This window comes from Lissotriton vulgaris, unplaced genomic scaffold (assembly GCF_964263255.1).
Source record: "Lissotriton vulgaris unplaced genomic scaffold, aLisVul1.2 SCAFFOLD_372, whole genome shotgun sequence".
Taxonomy (NCBI): domain Eukaryota; kingdom Metazoa; phylum Chordata; class Amphibia; order Caudata; family Salamandridae; genus Lissotriton; species Lissotriton vulgaris.
In genome coordinates, this window is record NW_028252847.1 from 165,498 (window position 1) to 189,870 (window position 24,373).

General features: G+C 47.7%; 1 protein-coding gene across 2 annotated transcripts in view; it reads right to left on the reverse strand.

Annotated features, from left to right (window-relative positions):
- LOC147661238 (uncharacterized) overlaps nucleotides 1-24,373 on the reverse strand; it is a 163,574-nt gene that overhangs the window by 86,927 nt on the left and 52,274 nt on the right. The window contains exon 1 of one of the 2 annotated variants that reach the window (XM_086951202.1): nucleotides 23,167-23,340. The exons of the other annotated variant lie outside the window; for it this stretch is intronic. The gene's annotated coding sequence lies outside the window, so the exon portion shown is untranslated. Of the gene's footprint in view, nucleotides 1-23,166; nucleotides 23,341-24,373 lie in introns of those variants that run through there. 2 annotated transcript variants of the gene reach the window in all.

Genomic DNA, 24,373 nt, shown 5'->3' on the forward strand with positions numbered 1-24,373 from the left:
GCTGACAAGAATTAGAGCTGTGAGTGGTCGGGACTTTGGCCTCTGTGGGACCGATCACTCCGATGATGTCCCAGCAAAGGTCTCCAGTACCGCCTGTCGCTCTCTGGCCATGGTGTCTGAATAAGGGCGTGTGGACCGGCCAGGAGATTAAATGGTGGTCTACCCATGACCCTGCCAGCGCCTGCGTGCAGAGTTGTGCTGCGGCTACGTGTCTGCAGTAGGGGTCTTGATTCCTAAAAGCTTGCACGCTGCTGAGAGGGACTTAATTTGTCTTAAGTTCTCCCTTAAAGTGAAAAATCAGTCTGAAGGGATGGCCTCAAGAGTACTAGATATGGCCTCAAGAGTACTAGATACCGGCATCTCTGAGACAGGACGTGACCGGGATAAAAGATTTGCGTTTAAGTAGGGTAGAGGCCGCCAGTGTAATGTGGGCCGCGAGCCCTAGTAGGTGAGATTGGAGCCGAGCCAAGCCTCCCTGAGTATCCGCTCCTTTAGTTCGAAATCGTGAACGCAGGTCAGGATATCTACGGGGGGCGGCACCACCCTTCTGGGGTCACTCTATGTGTGCGGTCCAGCTTGATGGGGAACTCTGAGGTCTCACACAGGAAGAAATGGAAGAGGCCCACCACCAGCCCCTCTATGTCATTGTCTCTATCGCCCTGAGCCATGCTGCGGATACAAATGTTGTTCCAGCATGACCGGTTCTCCAGATCCTCTGTGTTGGCCTGGAGGTCCAAGTTCTGCTCCTGAAGCTTGAGGACATCTTGCTGAAGGTGCTCAATTTCCTCATCCTGGTCCGCTTCTTGTTCCTCAATCGTATTAATTTGCTCCCTCAAGCAGTCCATATCCCCTCAGATCTCCCTCATGTCCGCTGAGAGCTCACTCTTCATGTTGGATAGATCTTCGCAGAGCAAGGAGAACAGCGACTCCATGAAGGAACGGCTAATTGGGCCCTCTGAACTTTCACTATAACAGGCCTCATACGGGTGCTTCGACCTGGGCGGTCCCTCCGCTTCTTGGGCCGCCGGTTTAAGGAGCAGATCCTTAACCGACCTGTCTTTTTTTGCCCTTGGTGGTCGCCATTTCGAAGACACTGTAGGGCCTAGCGAAGTGAGTGTCCACCCAGGTCTGGGATTTGGAAGGTCCACTACACTAATTTCTCTCAGTCGGGGCTGGTGAACCGCCACAGCGTCCCAGGGCCGTCTTGGCTGATGTCTTTCATCTCCACAGGGGACCACGAGACCCGCTCTCCTGAGGTGGATTCTGCTTGGCCCAGGTACTAGGCTGGTAAGGCACAGGTGGTCAGTCCCACAGTTTCTGAGAGCCGCAGGTGGGGGGGGGAGGCCACTCCAATCCGGACAGACCAGACCCCACGTAAGACGCGCACCCTCAGACTGTTTCCCTGGTTCGCTGGTGTGGGTCAGTGCCACTGTTGCAGAGAGTGATCACCAGCACGGGTATTAAGTGGGCATAGTGGCCCTCCCTCGCACCGCTAGAAGTGTCCACGCAGGCCCAGTTATGTTGCAGGGGGCCCCTGTCCGCTATGCACTAATGCCCTGGTATCTGCACCTCCTACCGGGCATTGTGGCCTTGTAGGCCTAGCCAGATCAACCAGTCCACGAGCCCACGACCGGTTCATGCTGCTGGGGCCCCCCTGCCCTGGTACCTGAGCAGGTTTGGACCGTTTCCGCAGTGGTTGGGCGATGGCAGCCCCCAATTGCCCCTCCTGTAAGCTGCCAGGGGGTGCGATCTGCTCTGTCCAGAAGGCCAACCAGGCCCTCCTCGTCCAAGCACAGGCCTCCGCTCCCCCCGTGGTGCTCCTTCGCGGGGAAGCCAAACCCGGTCTGCCGTGCCAGGGCATTGAGTGGAGCGGGACTGCAGGGGCTTTCACTTCTGCCCCCTGCGTGTGCTTGTTCTGCCACTCGGAATGCCGCTATTCAGCAGCAGGCTTGCTTGGCTGTGACGACCGCACTGTTGCCACTCGGGGGCATCGTTAATAGCTTGGATGGGTGCTCTGGGCCGAGAGTTCGCAGTCACAGCCTTTCTCAGTGTTTAGGCGCATTCCCTGCTGCGCTTTCCCCTGATCGTTCTCGCCTATCCCAGTGCCTCTCGGAACACTCCGTTTCCCTTTCGCGATCTTTTGATTGGGCTCTGGAGACCCTGTAGCCGCTGGATGTGCTATAGAGGGCCCGGCATGAGCGGAGAGCGGAACAGTCGCGTCCCATTGAGACGCCATCTTGGCCATGATCCAAGGTGCTGCACTTTTATAGGAGTAATGCATGCCCCTGTAATAAATAATCGGAATTATGGTTGAAATTTGGAACTGAGTATTGAGAGCCTCCTCTTATATAATGCATGTCTGCTTAAACTGTGGGTTTAGAGGCAGTTGGACCCCAAGGTGTGAGCTCTATAATATTCACAAACCATGTTTGGAGTTCTTTGCAGTGTGATTACGCCATAGCTTCCTTTGTTGTATTATAAGCCAACCTCGCCATGTTTCTTTTCTCTTCTTGCTACAGCTCTTGTCACCCATGGTCATGAATTGTCCAGAGTCGATTTCACTGTTGGTTCACTTTGATGTTTCCAGTGATCAATGTGTTTAATTACAGATTTTTTCTCCATTTTGTTTCCAATGTGCATCGTCAGTGAAGCGGACTGGCTGCATCAAGAGAGCCATTGGCAGCGCATCTGGTTTAGTCTTCTGTAGTCATGAATTCTAGAGGTTTCTGGGAACTGCAGCATTTTTGTAACTGCATTTAACTTGATGTCACGACTTGCCTGGTTAGGGACGGGAGGAAGTAGGGAGCGGGGATGTATTCCCCCTTACGTCTCACCTATATTCTATTTGCAGTCTCCCTTTGATGGGGCGAGGAGAAAATCGACAATACCTTTAATTCGCTCAACTTCCTGGAAGCCGAGACGACCCACGTGACATCGTCACGTGGACCTATTAAAGCCGTCGAGGTCTGGAGAGGAAACTACATATCCGGTATCCCGAGGGAGAAGACGGCGTTCCCGTGTGACGAGGATGAGTCAAGCAGGGATGAAGGCAAAATGGACAGCAAGCAATTAAGGAGCCGCGAAATCCAGAAGGAAGGAGAGGAAAGTCCCGACGGCTTCACAAGGAAGACGCCCACCCCTGACCTGAGACTGGAGAGCCGGGAAAGCAGAGCAAGATGGAAGCCGGACCCTATCCAGCCTCACGAGATTGCCGCCCGCGTTCCTGGAGGAGCGTGGCTTGCAGAGGTACGTGGCCGTCTCAGGGGGTGGTTTATTAAAGGCACCTCAGAAGCTGAGGCCCCTCTAATACAGAAGGGAGAGGGTTGAGTGTTCGGCAAGAAATAGCTGTGGGCCTAGGAGCACGTAAAGCCTGCAGCTGTAAAGGAGCGTTGCAACACTGGTGGTGGAGAAACAATGGGCCCGATTCATAGAACTAACTTAAGGCAAAACCCTAAACTTACTACTTTTGGTATTCACAGAAGTTAGGATTTTGTCTTAAGTTTGTCTTAAGACAGACTTAAGTTAGGAATTTGTCGAAAACATCACAGAGTTTCCAGAGCGAGATAAGAAGCGCCAGGCAGCATCAACAAGTGATTCACCGGATTCTGCCTTGGCTGTCAATGAGTCTATGCATCAAAATGGCAATAACGATCTTCAAGGGGTTAGCTCTCAAGTCAATGAAGGAAAGCACCAAAAATACTCAGTTTCCAACGCCGAGCTGCCAGAAAAGTCTGCTTCAACTGTAAGTACTGTGGGGCCAACTGTACAGGCTACATGCACGCACTCTAGCTCCTCTCCTGAAACACTCACTGACACTGGGGTTGTGGCTATTGTTATAGATCAAATCGCGGAGGCAAACGTTTCTAACCTTGCCAACCCATCCTTGAATAGGGGGTCAGCTATGAATGTATCTGCATTACGAGACACTGCATCAATCTCTAGCGGCCCCAAGATATTACATGAGGAAAGGGGACCCCCCAATGAGGATAATAATCCAAACCATGAGCTGAACAAAGAAGCAAGCGACTTTTTTTCATTTTCTGATGAAGCCGGGGCTGAGGGGGACTGGTCAGATGAATCTGAATCTGAATCTATGTCCTATCTGACAGATGTAGGTAATAACAGTAATGGCAAAGAGGCAGAGATGAGTACTATCAAATCAAAGCCCACCCAGATGCGGAAAAGAAAACAACAAGAGGGTGGAGATCTCGCATGGGATTACTCCCTCACCGACCAATTTACACACCCCGCATGTAGTATAAAGAACGCCCAGCCCATTTTGCACCCCTCATTTGACGAGCCCTCCCCTACAACATTAGACACTATCCTACAAGCCATAGCGGCACATATGGAGGAGACCGCTCAAGACGGTTGAAGGGCCCAAGCAGCCCATCGAAAAGTACAAGGCGTTGTTCACAAACTCACCAAGACCTGCAGTTCTTTTGGAGATAGAATGACCTAAATTGAAGCCAGGGTGCTTTCCAACAAAAATGAAGTAGCTATGAATCACGAAAAGATCGAACTACACGAGTCTGAGCTGGCGGACGTTAGGTGGAAGCTCGAGGACTTCGAGAATCGCCAATGAAGGAACAAACTTCGTATACTAGGTGTTCCCGAGAAGGCAGAAGGGGAGGATGTCCGTGCTTTCGTGGCTAACCTATTTAGAGATTCCCTGCCTGAGTCAACAAACTGGGATTGGGACATTGAGATCCAGCGAGCGCACTGAATGCCCTTTAATCTACCAACAAAACCCGGGGCCTACCCTCGGGCAATCTTGGTTTACTTCGGCAACTTTTTGCTCAGGCAGGCAATATTCGAGAAAGCAAGGCCTGAATCTAAGCGCACCTATAAAGACATATCCTATTTTACGCGCCCCGATTTCTGTCATGCCACAGTTGAAAGGCGCTGGTGACTTCGGATGTTAATCAAGCCATTCCAAGACAAAAAAGCCCAGGCCTATCCGAACAATTCCGCACGGCTTAAAGTTGTCTACCGGTTGCTCCCTCCTCGCTCCTCTCCCAGTACTGCTGCTGCCTGCCTGGTGTTCTTCGCACTGCTCATTGGATTTCACGGTATCGCTTGCATTTAGTTAATTAGCGGTATCGCCTGCACTTAATTAATTAGCGCTGTGGTATCTGAAAGCTGCTCACTGTAACGCTGTCCCCGCAGTGCATGTAATTATAGCGCCGCCCGCCCTGTTCTGCATCTAGCTGTGTTTGCCTTCTTCTGCGCTTCTACCAGCAACTTAAAACATTATTTTATTCTTCTGTTCGGTGTCTCAGGCGATTTGCTGCCTCTGCCTCGCCTCCCCTTTGAACTCCATTTTGTTTGCTGTTGTTGTTGTTCCCAGCCCCTCCTCCCCGCTACCGCCTCCCAGCTGCTGACCCTCCCACGCTCCGCCCCCTCCACCATCCATTTATGGCCAATGCCCCCACGCGCAGCGTCCACGCGCTTCGGCCACGCCGAAGGTGCGCCAAAGGTAAGCCCGTCTACGCCTGGACCGCGCCCAGTGCCAGTCCCCCTGCCCCTCGCGCTGCCCAGCCCTCCCGCATTACCTACGATGCCTCCACCCTCCTAGCCCTTAACCCCGGTCGCGCCCCCGACTGCGTCCAAGCCGCTCCTGGACACACCCATGGACCTTTCTCCTGCTACTCCTGCAAATTCATCGGCACCGTCTACAACTCCGCTACGATCACACCTCAGATTCCCGACCCCAACCACCTACAATGCATCCTGCTCAACACCCGTTCGGTCCACAGGCACGCCATTGACCTATGGAACCTACTAGACACCATCTCTCCAGACGTCGCCTTCCTAACAGAAACATGGATGAACGCCTCCTCCGCCCCAGACATCACCATCGCCATCCCTGAAGACTATAAGATCACACGCAAGGACCGTACCGGCCACACAGGAGGAGGAATCGCTATCGTCCATAAAAAATCAATCCGCATCTCAACCAGCTCTGACGCCAACCTCGCCAACTCCGAACACCTTCACTTCCAGATCCACATCGACCCCAAGACCACACTCAGAGGCACCCTCCTCTACAGACCACCAGGACCCCGCGCAAAATTCAGTGAAGACATCACGGACTTCATCACTCCACACGCGCTCCCCTCCAAAGACTACATACTTCTGGGAGACCTCAACTTTCACCTTGAAAAGTTCAACGACCGCAACACCACCACCCTCTTGGACAACCTCGCCAACCTCGGACTGAAACAACTGGTCACTTCCCCCACCCACATCGCAGGTCACACACTCGACCCCATCTTCACCTCCAGCAATCATGTCTCCTTCAGCCACACTACGGATCTCCTCTGGACTGACCACAGCTGCGTTCACTTCACCTACAACAAGCCAAAACCCATCAACCACCTCCAACCAACTCTGCAAAGAAACTGGAACAAAATCACCATCGACCAGATCTCCTCATCGCTCCTTCTAAACACCCCAGCCCACTCTTCTAACCCAGACCAAGCCACCGCCAACTTCACCCTATGGTTATCCAACACCGCCGACACCTTAGCACCACTGAAAAAACGTCAAAGCAAACCTGGCAGCAAGAAGGCCTCATGGTTCAACGATGATCTTAAGAAGTCCAAGAAACTCTGCCGCTCCCTTGAAAAGGCCTGGAAAAAAGACCCAACCACTAGCACCAAGGACGCCTTCAAAAACGCCACCCGCACACACCACCAACTAATTCGAAAGGCCAAGAAAACAGCTTTCAAGGATCGACTTGACAACAACGCCCACAACAGCAAGGAACTTTTCAACATCGTCAAGGAATTTACCAATCCCTCGGCCAACTCCAACGACATCACCCCCTCTCAAGCCCTCTGCGACTCCCTAGCCTCATTCTTCCACAACAAAATTGCAGACATCCACAACAGCTTCGACAACCGACCCGAAGACCAACCCACCCAACCTTCTGCAGGACCTGAACATTCTCCCCCCCTGAACACCCTCAACGACTGGAACACAATCTCCACTGAGGACACCATTCGCCTGATGAACTCCATCCACTCAGGATCCCCCACAGACCCATGTCCTCACCACATTTTCAACAAAGCAGACTCCGTCATAGCACCGCACCTCCGAGATGTCATCAACTGCTCCTTCAACTCCGCCACCTTCCCGGAAAGCTGGAAACACGCTGAACTCACCGCCCTTCTGAAAAAACCCACAGCGGACCCCACCGAACTCAAAAATTACCGCCCCATCTCGCTCCTCTCATTCCTGGCCAAAGTCATCGAGAAAGCTGTCAACAACCAGCTCGCCACTTTCCTCGAAGCCAACAAATCCCTCGACTCCTCACAATCTGGCTTCCGAGCAAAACACAGCACTGAGACCGCCCTCATCGCAGCAACAGACGACATTCGAACTCTACTGGACAATGGAGACACAGTCGCCCTCATCCTCCTCGACCTCTCTGCAGCCTTCGACACAGTCTGCCACAGCACCCTTTTACAACGCCTCAGAAACATCGGAATACAAGGAAAAGCACTTGAATGGATCACCTCGTTCCTCACCGGAAGAACCCAGAGAGTCCGCCTTCCACCATTCAAGTCCGAGGCCACTGAAGTCATCTGTGGCGTACCACAAGGATCCTCACTCAGTCCCACCCTCTTCAACGTATACATGAGCCCCCTCGCGGCCATCGCCCGCCAACACAACCTCAACATCATCTCCTACGCGGATGACACTCAACTGATCCTTTCTCTCACCAATGACCCCAGCACCGCCAAAACTAACCTACACGAAGGAATGAAAGAAGTTGCCGAATGGATGAAACACAGCCGTCTGAAACTGAACTCAGATAAAACAGAAGTCCTCATCTTAGGTACATCCCCCTCTGCATGGGACGACTCTTGGTGGCCGGAAGCCCTTGGAAAAGCACCCATCCCGACAGACCACGCACGGAACCTAGGCGTTATCCTGGATTCTTCACTCTCAATGAACAGACAAGTCAACGCCGTATCCTCATCCTGCTTCAACATTCTCCGCATGCTCAAAAAAACATTTCGCTGGATCCCCACCGAAACCAGAAAAACAGTCACCCATGCTCTTGTCACGAGCCGACTGGACTACGGAAACACCCTCTACGCAGGTACTACCGCTAAACTCCAGAAGAAACTCCAACGAATCCAAAACGCCTCAGCCAGGATCATATTAGACATCCCGCGCAACGAACACATCTCTGGCCACCTGAAAGACCTCCACTGGCTACCCGTCAATAAGAGGATCACTTTCCATCTGCTAACCCACGCACACAAATCACTCTACGACATCGGACCAGAATGCCTCAACTCACGACTGTCCTTCTACACCCCCTCCCGCCAACTACGTTCTTCCAGCCAAGCCTTCGCCACTGTACCTCGCATCAACAAGACCACCATGGGAGGCAGATCCTTCTCACACCTGGCTGCTAAAACATGGAACTCACTCCCCACTTACCTTCGCCTTACCCAGAACCACCTAGCATTCAGAAAGCAACTTAAAACGTGGATATTTGACAAGTAATCCTCCTCCCCTCCCTAAGCGCCTTGAGACCCTCTGGGTATGTAGTGCGCTATATAAATTCTTTGACTTGACTTGACTTGACTTGAGGGCAAACTAAATTCTTCATGTCAGAGATTAAGGCTAAAGCCTATTTGGATGAGCTAAAATGATTTAAACATGAACTAGCACTTTATTCACCATGCTCATACTGAATAATAATCACTTTAGGCACTAGCTTTAATACACAGGGCTAGAATGAGATATAAATGTTTAATTATTTGTGTTGGGGGCGTGGCAGGCGCGGCGCTGTTTTTATTTGTTTACTACGCTAATCACTAGGACGGTGGGGGGTAGAGGGGGATGTTCTATATTCTTACGTATTTTGGTATTTTTTATATTGCCGGGGCATCTGGGGTGTCCTGTGCAATAAGTATGAACCGGCAACCTTATGGGGTTTAAAATGTTCTTTTTGTATGTTTCATTGTAAATGCTCAAGTGCAGCACTGTATCACCATCATACAGACTCTCATGGAGTCTGAATGCCTTTTTTTGGAGGGGCGTGGGGTGGGAGGGGGGTTGCTGTGCGGTGGGAGGGGGGCGCAGCTAAAAAAACTGAAACCAGAACCAGTTTCAAGATAGGAGTCCTTTTTTTTCTTAATTCAGCAAAAGTCCGAGAAAGTATGTCAACCAAGGTAGAACAAGTATGTCATGAAGAGCAGTAGAAGTCTAAGCAGCAGAGGCATTGGGTAACATCTAATACATTCTTATGGGGAAGTTGACTATTCAAACCTGGAACGTAGCAGGTCTTTTATCTAGATATAAACGCCAACGCCTGAGCAAAATAATAAATCAGAACCCTGTAGACATTATATGTATCCAAGAGACCCATCTGTCTTGGGATAAGAGGACATTGCTTGGAATAAGGGTATATAATCTATTAGCATGTACATCACAAACCTCTAACATTCTGGGGGGGTAGCCATACTAGCCAAAGCTTCTCTTTGCCAAGCGACATGCAAATTAGTTGATCCACCGGGCAGATGGGTTATTGTTAAGCTTGTTCTTGGTATCACTATTTGCTCAGTCTATGGGTCCAACCAGGAAGATCCTGCTATCTTCGAGAAACTCGAACTTGAACTCGCAGCCTGGCAGGGGCCCCTTGTTATATGTGGGGATCTAAACATCTCGCTCGGCGCAAGGTTTAACAGACATACACATTTAAAATATACATTAGCAGGCTGGTAGACAGTTTGGGCCTAGTTGATGTGTGGAATGCCAAGAACTACCTCGACCCAGGCTATACTTACTTCTCCTGCCTTTATAGTAAACATGTTCGAATAGACTACATGTTTGTATCAACTGATCTATATACACAAGCCACAATCACCAAACGTCCTAAAATTATCTCCGACCATAATGCACTAACCCTCACAATCAGCATCACAACCATAACAAGACAACACCGGGTCTGGACGTTTGACAGAAAACTTCTGGCTAATAAAGACTATATTAACCACATTACTTGCTGGGCCCAAGAATTTTTTGATACCAACCGATACAGTGCCTGAAGAAGTGATGTTTGGGATTGTTTTAAAGCCACGCTCAGAGGAGAAACAATGAGTTATCAAGCAAGGGTTCGGAAACAAAGGAGTAATGAATATATCCAAAAAGTTCAGGAGCTGGCTAGGGCAGAGGAAGAGCATATCATACAAATAGCGCAAGGAAATGATGGAAAGCATGCTATGTATCAGTTATTAGTGTTAAAAACCGAACTTAACTCAGGCCTAAGCCAAAAAGCTGCAGAGACCTTTAAAGTACACCAGAAGGAAGTATATAAAAATGGCGAAAGAGTCGGAAAGCAAGAAAAACGTATTTAATGCTATTAGACCTATACAGGCAGGAGGGCAGACATTCACGCAGACCCCTGATATAATTAATGCATGCCAGCAATACTATCAGAACTTATATCAGGATGATAGTACAGCAAGCAGGGCTGAATCAGACACTTTTCTGAGTAATCTTCTCATTAACCCAGAGGCAAGCAAGCTCATAGATTATATTACCCGAGAAGATCTCGAGAAGGAAATTACCCTTGCGGAAGTACAGCTGGCCCTGTCTTCACTTGCATCTGGAAAAGCCGCAGACCCTGACAAAATTCCCCTCGAACTGTACAAAATCTTGAGCCAGTATCTAGGTCCACTCATCCATTATCTATTTCTGGGGATCCAATGGAGTGGTACTCCCCCAGAATCATGGAAGGAGACAAACATAATCGTCTTTCAAAAGAAAGGGAAACCCCAGACCAATTAACAGAAATCAATCTCCCTAATCAACTCGGATTCCAAATTATATGCTAAAGTTATGGCCATTCGGCTTGGTAGGGTTGTCGAGCATCTGGTCTCTCCATGGCAGCACGGATTTATCCCGGGTAAAAGCACTACCAACCACACCCGAAGGGCTATCACCCTATTTGATATAATGTCTGCAACGGGGGGCCAGATGTCGATGATCCTTCTTGACGCTGAAAAGGCCTTTGATCGTGTATCCTGGAACTTCCTAGTAGTAAGTGCATTCTGTGAATACCAAAAATAGTAAGTTTAGGATTGAGTCTTAAATTCATTCTGTGAATACCAATAGTAGTAAGTGCATTCTGTGAATACCAAAATAGTAGTAAGTTTAGGATTGAGGCTTTAGTTCATTCTGTGAATCGGGCCCAAGATGTTTGTACCGGTAGGACTGACATATTCTCTGGTGAGGGAGAAGTTCAGATGCATCACCGCTGTTGCATGGAACAGAACCATCACATCACCAATACCTCATGAGTCGGAACCAATGCAGTAGACTGGCATTGCTGCATCTTGGGGCCAACTAGTCACCTTCGGAACCACTGATGTGCAACACTTTTCCTGGCGTCATCTCCTCGCATCGCTCAACAAAGACGCTACCGCTCCGCAACACAGCCTCAGAGATGCATTGCCTCAGCTGCGCACCGCTTCCCAGACACCGGCATTTGCATCGCAAGCCCAGTTGATGGGATTCTCGACGACAACACAACAGGACCTTGCACCGCAATCTCAATGCAACTTAAACCAATGCATTGCTTCGGCTGCACAACGCATCTGTCTTTCAGACCCACGCAATGCTTCACAACCTGTAGTTGGCCCACACTCCATTGCGGTTGGCCTGAACTTTTGATTTTGTTCAAGCACTTTGTGCTTCTAAGTGTTATTTTACAGTTTCTTTTTTTTATTCATAACTCAAGCTCTACAAATTGGATTTTTTGTGTTTTGGCATTGTTTTATTTATTAAATTCAGATCTATTTTTCAAAACCGGTGTGGAATCTTTTTGTGAGGTGTTTTAACTGTTTTGAAGTGTTCAACAAATAGTTTATACATTGCTTCTAAGTTCAGCCTGACTGCTCTGCGAAAAGCTACCAGAGGGTGAGCAAAGGTTTATTTAGGGTTTGCTGGACACTTATCCTGACCAGGATTGTGGTTGCTTTTTGATCAAAGTTTACTCCCCAGTCAATCAACAAACCAATTTCTAAGAGGATGGCACTAGGTTTATTTAGACAGGCAGTGGTGGAGAGAATGTTCTGATCACTTACATTGAAAAATGCATCTATGGCCTGTGCGAGGAGCTTGGATTGAAGGTGATTTGTTAGATTCCAAGCAACAATCCTGCAGTGAGCAGTCGAATACCAAACATTCAAACCTGGAATGCATTTTCAGAACAATATGAACTTATTCATAGATTCATTCTTTATAAATACAGGTTTTGCGCAACTGATTTTGAATGCTAATTTGTGCATTTGCCATCATAAAGCATGAGTTCTAACTCTTTCTAAGATAATGTGCGATGCGTATTTACCCTCAATGCATAGGTATTTCATCAAAGAGGACGTCTGAGTATTTCAAGGGAGAATAAGGCTTTCGATTACATTTCAGCCTTGAAGGCCATGGACTTGTAGCTCAGTAAGAGTCGATCTTTCGACTCTCAGGGTAAGGAAAGAGCCACAAAGCTGTGCACAGTTGTGGGTAAAAATATATATCTATATGTTTGCATCAGCCTGATAAGGGAATCAATCCCAATTCTCCGCAGCACTATCTCAGACCCACTGAGCTAGCTCATGTAACGTAACTGGTGCTATGTAAAGAGCTCTGATACCCGATTTGGTTCGGGTCTAGTTCGCGCTACATAAAACTCTGCAACGCTGCAAAAAAAAACAGCTTGCTCTGTGCTCCTACAAACCCCCCTCCTTAATAAATGTATTCCAGCCTGACCCTAGGGCCTTTATTGCCCTCTCTGACACGTCCTTGGTTAACAACTGCCAAAAGCCTGTTTCTTGCAAGTCTAGCTTAAACTTATTTTCTCTTCACTTGTGTCCTCCTACGGCAATAGGTATATTTTGCTCTATGTCTTGTGCTTGCATGACAATTCTATTTGTGTATATATACCCGTATTTGGCCTAGTCCACTTCTAAGGGTTTTACTGGTAACAGCCCTTTTTCACTATATAAGCCCCCCTGAACGCCAGAGCGGGGCAGAAGAATCGGGTTCCAAGATGTGACACTGGGATGTGCGTCTGCCTTGGCATGCCAATAAAAGAAGAGAGGTGCAAATACATTTCCTTTGTTTGGAAGCCTGCCTGGTGTCTGTGTTTTCCATGTGTTGCTGAGGAGTGTTGAAGATTTATTGCCCAACAATAGTAGCAGATTGAGAAAACACCTTGTAAAGCATGCAAGTCAAGGCCTTCTACCAAACATGTGTGGGCTTATTTAATGCTGAGTAGGTTCAAATTAGATACAGCCTTGGAAGGGAGGGTTCCATCATACAGTGATTACATCAAAAGTGTTCAATAACATTGACATTTTTTCTAATCTACAGTTTTATTGCTCATATCAACATGATTGTTCTGTTTATATATATATTATAATATGTATTCATGATATCTGGACTTGTATAGGGATCAATTTTCACTAAAGCTTTTCAAAATGGACATTGTGGATTACTTCTGAGTGGTCACTCAGGGGGGAGATGCTCAGGAACTCACGTATAAATATTCTAGAGTCTGAGTATCTCTGGGACACACCCACATAACCCCGCCGATTCTGACTAATAGGAAGGCGTTGTTTATAAAATTGAGTACATCCTTCTTAGTTTAATTTAATTTAATAACGATTTCTAAAGCGCCTGGTGACCCAAGGGCATCCCCGCACTATAAGATTTGTGATCCTGTTGAGGGGGAAGAGAGGGAGGGGAGACCGACAAGGGGACTTCATTTAGGAAACAGATGAGTTTTTAATTTCTTGCGGAATACCAGGTAGTTAGGTTCAAGTCTGAGGGAGCGGGGAAGAGCGTTCCATCCCGTAGCTGCTTGAACGGAAAATTGTCGTCCTCCTGTGCGGGTTCTTTTGAATCTAGGAATGCTAGCTAGGTTCTCATTCTGGGATCGTAGGGATCTGGTTGCTGTGTAGGGGGTAAGGAGCCCTTTAGTAGCTTTAGGGTTTGCTAAATGCTTACTCATGAAAAATATTTAAAAACCCCTTTCACCATTCTCAGTTTGAATTAATTTTAGGGGTTCATTGACTCAGTATCTCATGGGACAGGTCTACACTTGGGGCACATTAACTCTAGTAATCTCTGAAGATGCAGCAATCCCCTTGCAAATTTTTTATTCGTGGAGAGAATCCCGAGCCAGCAGATTCTACAAGTAGACATTACGCAACATACAGACCTCCAACTATCCTGATATTTTTACGAATTATGAACCGTACAAAGTATTAGAAATCCCTTAATGTTTCCCTGTAGGTTTTCAAGAAAATCAAGCATTATTTAAGGGGACTTACCAAATGATGGGAAACCAGTTAGAATAGCCCTACAGGCCTTCTAAACGCGACTTGGCAGGAATTGGCTGGTTACATCCCTCACAATAACAATCACAGTTAGCTACTCATGAATGAAGACATTTGTTAACAGAATTAGTGACCATCTATGGGTGGCTTAGACAATCCATACCACAGGCTATAGCAACTGGTGTGTGAGCTCCTGATGCTGTTGAGCAGACACCGCAAACACAAGGAGATGATGGACAGAGCACTGAAACTTTTCAGACACACACCCGAGTCACAGATCTGGGTGGAATCCATAATCTTTCTTTAGCTCACTTCACCACCCCAGTTCAGACACAGCTATATGCAAATCAGTCTTGACCCTGCGCCTCATGGGAACAGTCCAGCCCTAACTGCCAAGCCAGGTCTTCCCTGGACCGGAAACAAGTATCCTGGGACTGGTTTCGGGCTAACAGCCCTCATCAGCCAGGCTAGCTTGAATCCAGTGACAAAGTGAGCAATGGACCCACATCTGGGCATACCCTGCCAACTAAGGGCGAACTAAGCAAACACAAGGAGATGATGGACAGAGCACTGAAACTTTTCAGACACTCACCCCCAGTCACAGATCTGGGTTGAATCCATCATCGCTCTTTAGCTCAATTCACCACCCCAGTTCAGGCAATAACCAAAAGCAGTGAAATTAAATTTGGGATCATTCACAAAACAAACTAATTAAAGGTAGTTTATCCTCATACAACACCCAAGACAAGCATAGGATATTAGCTACGTCTGTTCTTTTTGGTACGGTACTACCGGTACAGGACTGTACTATATGGGGAACAGTATTTGTTAGCATATGCATAGTGCACCCTCTCAGTGACACTATCAAAGGCATTCAAATGAATACATGAATAATTTGGAGCCACTGATGGTTTGAGCAAGAACTTAATTGGTAATGTTGACGCTGTCTCTTCAACGCTTCTTAGTAGCATCCAGGGGGAGGTGGCATTACTGGTGGTGTGCCGGCGCTTGTCTGCTGTTCCCACAGAGGACAGTAAACATAAACTACTTGGAATTATTTTAGATGTGAACCAGCACAAATATGATGTATCACAGATTGGCTCAGAGAGGAGAAGTATAGAGTCCGGTGTATTTTAGACCAAATTCCTGCAGCAAACCACCTGGCACAACTCGGTAAGGCGACGGTGGCAGAGTCACCAACCCGCTGGCTTTGTTGTTTATGCCTAATTGCGCCTCCACGCTGTGCTCTGTAAAATAATTGTAACAGTTTTTCATTGTGTTCCGAGTTAATAGGAGGGGAATATTGCTTGCAGGGCAGCGGGGAAGCCTGGGCTCAATTTTCATTCCTGACCGCCCGGTCCGACACGGTAGCTAGTAGCGTTGGGCAGAGGGCGGGTCAGGTGAGAGCCAGGCACTTCCTGTAACCACGGGAGCGGTTAGCGCTCTAGTGGTTGGACTTGAAGGGCTATTTAGCCCTCGCCCCTTCCTAGAGCGCGCAGCGGTCGCGCGCAGCCGAAGACACGCCGAAGAGTAGCCGAAGAGTGGCCCGTCTGCGCCCGTCCACGACAGGACAGGGCTAGGGGCCATGGGCTCTGCTCTTTTGGATCCATCTCTTATTGGGGAACATAGAATCAGGTACTCAGCCCGAACATTAAGACATTTACAGACAGCTCCCCTGGTAGGCTGCACAAAGGATTCTTGGCCATGTCCAGAGGGCCCCTTCTCATGTACTAACTGTCACTTTCAAGCATCTATGTTAACTCTAACACTAGTTAAAACATTAAGAAAGTCCTGCCATCAAGTGGCATTAAGAGTTTCCTCCTGAACATTCGCTCCCTGCCCAAACATCACCTTGAACTATGGAACCTTGTACATATGCTGCAGCCGGATATATGTTTTCTAACAGAGACCTGGCTGAAACCACACACAGTCCCAGCTATAATGTTAGGGGTTCCCATAGACTACAAGATTTTAAAATTAGATCGCCCTGATAAAATAGGTGGTGGTATAGCTATTATATATAAACAGGATCTAAAGGTCACTATATTAGAACAAAGGTGTTGTTCGCTATTGGAAATTATGGTTTTTAAGATAAGTTCAGCCGCCAAAACCTTCTGGAAAGAAGCACTAGGTTATCGTCCTCCGGGACCCAGTTTGGGTTTCACTCTCTCCCTTCTGGAACTATTAGCTCCGCATTTTAAAGCAAATGAAGATTTTATTCTTCTAGGTGATTTTAACACTCATGTAGATATCCCCATGCACCCTGAAACCTTATCCTTGCTTTCTGATCTATCCTCTCTAGGGTTAGTAATGCAGAACAGCGGCCCCACACATATAGGGGGCCATACCCTGGACCTACATTTTTCCAACTGTTCCAAAAGTACGGTGTCACCTCACAATGCAAGTAAATTGGTCCGACCATTTTGTAGTCGAATTCTCCTTATTGGGGTTGAATAAGCCCCCCCAAAAGACCCCTCTTCCGCCGATTTGGCGGCGACAGTGGCATAAAGTAACAGTTGAGGAGCTGCAGAGGGTTTGGAAGAAACCCACTATTACAGAAACGAATAATGTGGAGTTCGCTCTATCCAAGTTTAACAACTTTACAGAGGCAATTAATATGCTGGCCCCTTTGAAGTTACATAAACAATACCCAACTTCCAAGCAAGAAGTGTGGTATACAGAATCACTTAGAACAGAGAAACAGGGATGTAGAAAGCTCGAGAAATTCTGGAGAAAAACTCGAACTGAGGAAAGTAAGAAAACACATTTAGATGCTCAGTCTAACTATTATAAAAACATTAGACTGGCAAGGAAGAACTGTCTTACCCAGCAGCTTGCTGAGGCGGGTAATTCTTCCAAGGAACTGTATAAAATTCTACAGGCTTTTGTAAAACCGGTAGCTTGTGAGAGTCCAGATGACTTTTCTCAGTCCCTCTGTGATGAAATCTCCTTGTTTTTTGAGAACAAAATTGACATGATCCATGATAAAATCATGAAGGCCTCTAGTCAAAGGAATAATATCCCGATTCCTTCTCAAGTGTCCACATATGGTGATAATTCACTTATGACTTTTCCAGCAGTCAATGATTCTGATTTTTCCTCTCTCATCAGTCATATAAAATCGGGGTCCCCTGATGATTTCCTGCCCGCCAAAATGGTTGCTTCCCTGAGTACTCTGCTTGGACCTGAGATCCAATCAGTCATAAATCTTTCCCTCAGGGAGGGACAGGTGCCTATGGAGTGGAAGAAAGCGGTGGTGAATCCCATTCGAAAGAACGCAGCTTTCCATGGACAGACCTTTCTAACCTTCGACCCATCTCCCTCCTGCCATACCTTAGCAAGATGACCGAGAAACATGTGAACACACATTTGTCTAAATACATCGAGGCAGCGGAGGGTCTAGACTACTCTCAATCTTGGTTTAGACCCAATCACAGCACCGAATCCGCCCTCCTCTCCGTGACCGATAACATCAGGATGGCACTGGATGGAGGGGGCTCTATGATTCTGGTGCTGTTAGATTTATCCGCTGCCTTTGACACGGTGTCACATGAGATTCTTCTCGGTCGTCTGAGGGAGGTAGGCATAGGAGGTGTGGCTCTGTCCTGGTTGGAGAGTTTTCTCTCAGGCCGCTCACAAGGAGTCAGATTGGGCTCCCTCCATTCCATCTCAAGGGAGCTCACCAAGGGAGTGCCACAAGGCTCATGTCTAAGCCCTACACTCTTTAACATGTATGTGGCCCCCTTGGCTGACATTGTGAGAGAATATGGGTTCACCCTGGTGTCGTACACTGACAACACCCAGCTCTTGTTCCCTTTTCAGTCCCTCACACCTGCAATAAAGAAATTCTTTTGCGGGTGGTATGAGGGCAGTATCGGATTGGATGGCCTCAAATTGCCTCCAATGCAACGTAGGCAAAACAGAGGTTATGCTGTTCGGGGAGGCCCCCTCCTATGGTCTCCAGAATGGTGGCCTCTGGACTTAGGGCCAGTACCAAGACCTAAACAGACTGTAAAGAATCTTGGTGTGCGACTAGATCAGGCACTACTGCTTAAAGAACATGTTAGTCAGGTTACCGGATTCTGTTTTTGTGTCATTGGACTTTTAAGGCGTGTGTTTCCATTCCTGCCCGACAGCCACAGAAAGACGCTTGTCCAGACTCTTGTAGTTAGCAGGCTGGCCTACTGTAATGGCCTTCTCATCTCGGCCAATGAGGAACAACTCAATAGACTACAAGTGGTCCAGAACACAGCGGCTAGACTGGTTCTCAACGCTTTGCCTAGGACTCCCTCACGTCCCCTTTTGAACAAACTCCACTGGCTGCCTGTCCAGCAATGTGTTAAGTTTAAAATCTGTTGCACAATACATAAGAGTCTCTTTGGCTTGGGCCCTAAATATCTGACTGAAAAGCTCAATCTCTATTGTCCTGGACGTTACCTGCGTTCTAGCAATCAATTACTACTTCAGGTCCCCAGGATTAAGAGGATTAGGCAGGGAGGTCAAGCTTTCTCCTATAAAGGCCCCACTCTTTGGAACTCTCTCCCTTTCACTTTGAAACAAAATACTAATTTCCAGTCTTTTAGGAAGTCTCTCAAAACACATTTATTTGCGACTTCCTAATTACTTTACAGACTACAAAACCTGATTGTGCACTTCTAGCAATAGCGCAAGCGCGGAGATACCCCTTCGGGGGTCGAATCCTGCGCTATATAAGAATATAAAAAAAAAATTAAAAAATTAAAAATCATATGGATACAAAATCAACACTGCACTGCATCTTATTGCACTGTGAGAAATCTGTACACAGTGCATTGCATCTTACTGCACTGCCAGGAATCTGTGCACACCACCACATCTTACTGCACTATGAGTCTGTGCTACTGCACTGCATCTTACTGCCTTATATATTTCGTGAATCACCAGAGTTACTTTAAGTACCTTGGACCGTTTGACTAGAATAAGGGATTTGCCACCCACCCTTCAACAATGACTCCTGCTGTGGGCAGCACAGATGTTTCCCTGGGCCTCGAGAGGCAGTGCCTCCAAAACTTGGTTAACCAGAGAATGCTATTGGTTCAGTGACTTCTACCACAATGGAGTAATCTGAACGTTTGGTGAAATTAAAGCTGCCTACTGGATGCCGAAGAAAGAAAGCTATCATTACTAAAACCTTAGACATACGGTCTCTCGGCTGTAAGTCAAAGAGGCGGCCATACCTCCATTCCCAAACTTTGAGAGTTTCCTTCAAATCGGCAAACCATCTAGTTTCTAGGCTCTTTACCCTGCCCTACTTGAAACCCCCAGATCTTCTAAACACTTACCAAGCCAGCTGGGAGAGAGACCTAGATATTCAACCAGGCCAGAAACAGTGGGTTGCTATGTTACTCCATTCCAATCATTTTGCACACCATACACAGGGCAGAGAAACACTTTACAAAATTGTACGCAACTAGCATTATGGCCCAGCTAGATTACATACTATAGTCAAAACATAGGCTCAGGTCACATCCTATAGTAAAAGGGAGTGCAGTGTGCACAGATTTCTCAAACTGTAGTAGTAACAGCAGTGCAGAGTACACAGATTTATCACAGTGCAGTAAGATGCAGTGCAGTGTACACAAACTTCTCATAGTCCTGAAAAATTTTCGGCCAATTTCTTTACTTCCGGCCCCGGCTAAAATACTCGAAGCCCATCTCAATCGTCACCTGTCCTCATATCTGGAGAGGGAGAATCTGTTGGATGTTTCCCAGCATGGGTTCCGTGCGGCCCACAGTACAGAAACGGCCCTCACAGTGGTGGTCAACAACATCAGATCAAAAGTTGACAAAGGTCAAACCGCTCTACTGGTGTTGTTGGACCTAAAAGCAGCTTTTGACACCCTGTCCCCTTCAATCCTGGTAGACAGGTTGAGGGCGATAGGGGTCGAGGACAACGCTTTGAATCTCCTTTCCTCTTTTCTGCATCAGAGACAGCAGAGAGTTAAACTGGGCAAATTTATATCTCCCTCCCAGGCGGTGCAATGTGGGGTCCCACAGGGCTCGGCTTTGAGCCCTGTATTATTTAACATCTATCTGACCCCTCTCGCTAAAATTATAAGATCTTTTGGGTATCAGGTACTCTCCTATGCCGATGATACTCAGATCATTGTCTCTACTACCCGACAGACACAAGACTCTGCCCCCAAATTTAGAGCGTGCATGGAAGAGGTATCTGTATGGATGATATGTAACCATCTTAAGCTAAACGGAGAGAAGACTGAGGTCTTGGTGTTTGGTGGGAGCCATGAATTGTGGAATGATGACTGGTGGCCTGTTTCACTAGGTGACTGTCCCCAACTGGTACAAGCAGCCTGGAACCTAGGCGTCATAATTGACCCGGCCCTCTCCTTTGACCGTAAGGTCAATAAAACAGTGGCCACATGCTGTATTATTATTCGAACATTAAAAACGATCGCCCCCTATTTGTCCCCTGAGGCACGAAAACAGTCAACGGTCGCCCTGGTATCCTCCAGGCTCGACTATTGTAACACGCTATATGGTGGTATTAACAAGAATTCGAGTCAGCGACTTCAGGTGGTTCAGAACGCCGCTGCTAGGCTGGTTCTTAATCTGCCTAGGCGCTCATCGGCCACCAAGGTGAGAAAAGACCTCCACTGGCTGCCAATTCAGGGCAGACTCCTCTGTCTGGCCCACAAGGCTGTATTTGGTCCACGTTCTGAAGGGGTTACATCTCTAATCAGCCCCTACATCCCCAGAAGACCCCTTCGCTCATCCACCAAAAAAATGCTCACCGTCCCTAGATTCAATAGGTGAGATGGGGAGGAAGAGCGTTTTCCTTCTTGGTGCCCAAACTGTGGAACACGCTCCCGCCTGAACTTTCCAGCCAGCCCTCATTGGTGATTTTTCGAAAACTTTTGAAGACATGGCTTTTTTCCCTGGCTTAATAACTATTAATCTTTACTATATTTCCTTTCTGCTTTGCTGTGCCTATATGTCTGTTACCTGCGCCTTGATGCCCCTTGGGGTTAAGTTAAGCGCATTATAAGACACCCATCCATTCATTCATAGTGCAGTAAGATGCAGTGCAGTGCGCTCACGTTTCTCATAGTGCACTAAAATGCAGTGTGGTGGTCACAGAGTTCTTATAGTGCAGTAAGATGCAGTAAAATGTGCAAAGATTTCTCATTGTGTAGTAAGATGCAGTGCAGTGCGCTCACGTTTCTTAAAGTGCAGTAAAAGGCAGTGTAGTGGTCACAGATTTCTTATAGTGCAGTAAAAACAGTGCCAAGAGCACAGATTTCTCAAAGTCCAGTAAGATGCAATGCAGTGCGTAGCGATTCCTCAGTGTAGTAAGATAAAGAGCAGTGCACACAGATTTTGCTTAGTGCAGTAAAGTGCAGTGCTTAGATTCCTGATAGTGCAGTACGATACAGTGTTATGTGCACAGAATCCTCATAGAACAGTAAGATGCAGTGCAGTGGGCAAACGTTTCTCATGCTGCAGAAAGATGCACTGGAGTGCACAGATTCTCATTGTGTACTAAGATGCACTGCAGCATGCACAGATTCCTCATAGTGCAATAAGATGTGGTGCAGTGTGGACAGGTTACTCATAGTGCAGCAAGATACAGTGCAGTGCATAAACTCATCACAGAGCAGTAAGATGCAGTTCAGTAGGACAGACTCATAGTGCAGTAAGATGTGGTGGTGTGCACAGATTCCTTGCAGTGCAGTAAGATGCAGTGCAGCCTGCACAGATACCTCGTAGGGCAGTATGATGCAGAGTAGTGTGCATATATTTCTCACTGTGCAGTATGATGCAGTGTGCACAAGTTCCTCATAGTGCAGTGCAGCCTGCACAGATTCTTCCTAGTTCAGTAAGATGCAGTACACTGTGTACACATTCCTCATAGTACAGTAAGATGCAGTCCAGTGTGCACAGATTCCTCGCAGTAAGCTGCAGTGCAGTGTGCACAGATAGTGAGTAAAAAGCAGTGGAACATACACACATTCCCATATTGCAGTAAAAAGCAGTGCAGTGTACACAGATTTCTCCAACTGTAGTAGTAACAGCAGCACAGAGTACAGATTTCTCACTGCGCAGTAAGATGCACCAAAGTGTGCACAGATTTTTCAAAGGGCCGTAAGATGCAGTCTAATATGCACAAGTTCCTCGTAGTGCAGTAAAATGCAGTGTGGTGGTAACAGATTTCTTATAGTGAAGTAAAATCAGTGCACAATGCACAGATCTCTGAAAGTGCAGTAAGATGCAATGCAGTGAGTAGAGATTCCTTACTGTAATAAGATGACGGCAGTGCACACCGATTTCTCATTATGCAGTAAGGCATAGTGTAGTGCACAGATTCCTCACAATGCTGTAAGATACAGTGAAACATGCACTGATTTCCCAAAGTGCAGTATGACACAGTATGCACAGATTGCTCATAGTGCAGTAAGATGCAGTGATTCCTCACAGTGTTGTAAGATGCAGTGCACAGACTCATCGCAGTGCAGTAAGATGCAGTACAGGGATTCCTCATTGTGCAATAAGGTGCAGTGCAGCGTGCACAGATTTCTCATAGTGCAGTGAAATGCAGTGCAGTGTGCACATATATCTCACAGTGCATTAAGATGCAGTGCACAGATCCTCTCTTTAAAACAAACGATGACCACAAACACCCCCAGGGCTGGACGGAAAGGCCCCCAGGGGTCCCCGGATAGAAGGGCCCGGCTCCTGGCAGACATTTCTTTCAGGATCATTCAGTCTATTTCTACAAACCCAGCACAAGGTGTTGACAATCTCCTACCTGAGCAGAAACATGTGCAGACATTTCCAGGCTCTCTCCTCCTCCTAGGGCTGGGGTGGGGCAGGTGCTGATTTGGGGTTTGAGGGAGAGGGGGTCTATGAGGGTCTAAAGATGAAGATAACAGCACAGAGAATGGGGTCCTTCCTCCGCTGCAGCAGGCTGGGCATTGAGGGAGAGGCTGAAAGTAATGTCAGCCTCCTCTGCTGGTGCTGTCTCTGCCACGCTGACCCGGAAGAGGAATCCCTTCACTTTTTCATACAATGTCCAGCTCAGTCGGTTTCTTCAGCAGGCGAGGAGCGCCCTCTAGTGGCCAATAACAGAACCGCCGCCTCCAGGATGTTGTGTCAAGGACGAGGGTTATTTAAAGGTCACAGTCATGAATGTCCTACACTGAGTTTGTGCATATTTCAGACTCCCAGCCCTGCCAAGTGTCACGCATCAGGCGTGACGGTATCGCTTTTCAGTGCCGGTGTCCGCATCACCGCACGAAATTCATTTGTCACGCATAATTAGGGACCCCCCCAGGCTGACTACCCACCCCCAGGCATGCTTTAACAAGAAGCCTTTGGAAGCTGCAATAGCGAGCTTACTGTGCCAAGGAAAGCGTGCATGTGTCTGACGATGTCAGCAATTTATGGTGAACTGGAGTGCAGCTCATCATCACTTCCCTGTAATGCCCCTTTCGCTGCAAGGAAGCGGCCATTCGGGAGGCAGGCGGCAGGTTAGATTTTCCTCCGGCTGCCGGGTGCCCGGTGCCCCGCTGCGTGTCTCAGCAGCTATGGTAAATACGACCCCCGGCCGCAGTGATTCATTGGCCCAGGGAGGTAGTGACTCTCGCTGCAGCAACAGTTAATAACAGAACCAGACACTAGTGGAGTGTAACATCTGACCTGATCACGTGACTACTTGTGGAAGCCGAAGGCCCCCAAACACTTCGATCTCGCGCCTGTAAAAAAAACAGTATAGAGTTGTGCCGTCACAGGTGCCGGGCCGCCCTTCAAAGTGGCGCCATGAGGATTGTGCTGACCTTTGTTACTACACCAGGCTCACAGGTGGTCCGTAGGAAGTTTTAGTGCCGCTGCGTAGGACGAATGGTGCAAGAGGATAAAACCCTTTATCTTTGCTGTGTCTCTCCTTGCCCGAAGAAATTATTTCAATGCAGTAAGCTATTTTATTTAGGGGGATCGCCGGTGCTGTGGAGGTCTCT